Below are 2,241 nucleotides of genomic sequence, written 5' to 3'. Positions count from 1 at the left end.
GTAGATTAGAATAAATGGGTTATGTTAAGTTATTATCTAGTCAGAGAAGATCCTAACTATATGGCCAAGGTATTTGTAAATTTATGTTGACTCTGAGTTGTATTTCTGGAAGCATGGGTCTGGGAGGAAGAACCACACATAACTTCTACAGACATATAAGACTCTTATAACACATTTGAAAAAACAAAAAGGAAAATTGTATATTATGTTGATATGTTGTTACATAGTTAAATAATACATCATTTTATTAAGAGTAAATTACATCTGAATAATAAAAATGAATTAAAATAATGTATATATTACAATTCCAAGACTTAATTTTACCAATACTGATAGATGTACTTCCTCAGTTATAGAAATTAGTTTTGGCATTCAACACAGTATAAAATATTCAGTATAGTTCAATTGATATTTAATTTGATTCCTCTTGTCCTAATTAAGAAAAAACCTTTGTGTTTTCATGTTATTTTAATCTTACCTAACAAGTTTAAAAATACATTTAAGTTCAGACCTGTGGTTTTCTGGAATTTTTCCTTTCACCATGGTTTGCTTTCTTAGAGTCAATATCATTTCCTATTGCTACAGTATAGACAATTTAATGTTTATGTTATAAATGCAATGTTAACAGACTCTGAGAATAAGACAATCTCTTTAGGATAATTGCTTTCTTACATCAGATTTCACAAAACAAATTTGGCTGTTTTGAGTCTATGGTAATTTGAGATCATATGCCATACTCTTTTTTGACAGATCTTCAAACGCATAATTCTGCTAGTCAGACCAGGAAAAGTAATTCTCCTGTACCAAATTTGTCTTAAGAAAATAATCATAAACTTCATAATATTCTATTTCTTGAGATATCCCACTTGTATTTTTCATTCTCGTCCTTTATTACCTGTCAAACTCATCACTCCTTCCCCCATCAGGGATCATAAATAAAGACATCCCATTGATACGCTGACAACAAGTAAAACTCAAACACACTTGTTATCCTTAGACTTTAAACAAAACATGTCACTGTGTAAAATCCCTCCAAAGGTGAAATTTAAAGCCAATTATAAAGCTCACAAATGTTTCTACATACTTTCCCTGCAGGGAAGTTTAAGGATCATTACACTGAAGCAGTGAACAGACATAAATACACTGCATTTTTGAAAATCAACAAGAGAACATGAAAAACAAGCAACTCATCTTTCAAAATAACATTCAGAGAGTAGTTTTGAACGTATATATTTATAATTCTGACTGTGACAACATATAGTCAAGGTCAGGTCAGAAAAACACTGAATCCTGGAGAAGAACTCAGAGTGTAAGAGTACTTACTGTTAGTACAGAAGGCACAGGTTCAGGTCCCAACACCCACATTACGGTTATATTTGCCTGTAACTCAAACTCCAAATTATCCAGTGCTTTTCTCTGACCTCTTCTGGTACTATGGACACACACACTCACAGGCACACATACATATGCAATCAATGAATAAGCATCAAATAAAATAACATTAACAAGTTTTTATGGTTTCACTGCGCAAAGTTCCTTGAGTATCGCAATCTAGAAAATTCAACTAAGTCTTCTAGAAATTCAGTATTTCTAGAACACAAAAATAATGTTTTCAAAATTTCAAACAAATGTTTTGATTGGCAGAGGTCAGAAACTAAGGAGTCAGGTCACAGCAATGGGAAGAGAACTGATTTCAACAGTGTATATGAACTGGCAGAGGTCAAATACAGACTTACCTTTTAGGGAAATACCAAATGTATTTCTTTCAAATCTGACAATGAAGCCATTGACTGTGTCTTCTGTGTCCTGTCCCCATACAAAATGATCAAGAGCAACTGTTACTTATGTCCACATAAGCTGAGAGCTTTGACCTAGATCGCAGATGACCCCAGGCAACGAATGGGGATCTGATTCTCTAACATAGGGGTATCTCTGGGATTTGCAGTTGCTTCTGCTTTCCTCTCATCCTAGTGGCTTGCCGCTCTCTCCCCCGTCCCTCTCATCATCTTCTCTGTGCACTGGTGTCTTCGGTGCTTCATTCCTAAAGTTAGTTTTGACAGGAGGAAAGTAAGCTCTCACAAGTGCGTGTTAGAATCTTCCAGTTTATCCCTTAGGTCAATGCTTCCTCTAAATATTTATATTTCATTTCTATGTCTGATGAGAAAGAGGATGAAAGGAATTTAAAGTTCCAACAAAATGCTGGCAGATAGAAAGGAGAATGCACAGGAAATACACAGGTTA

This window comes from Arvicanthis niloticus, chromosome 17, assembly GCF_011762505.2.
Source record: "Arvicanthis niloticus isolate mArvNil1 chromosome 17, mArvNil1.pat.X, whole genome shotgun sequence".
In the NCBI taxonomy this organism is placed as follows: domain Eukaryota; kingdom Metazoa; phylum Chordata; class Mammalia; order Rodentia; family Muridae; genus Arvicanthis; species Arvicanthis niloticus.
The sequence above is the reverse complement of the archived record's forward strand: the minus strand, read 5'-3'. Positions refer to the sequence as shown.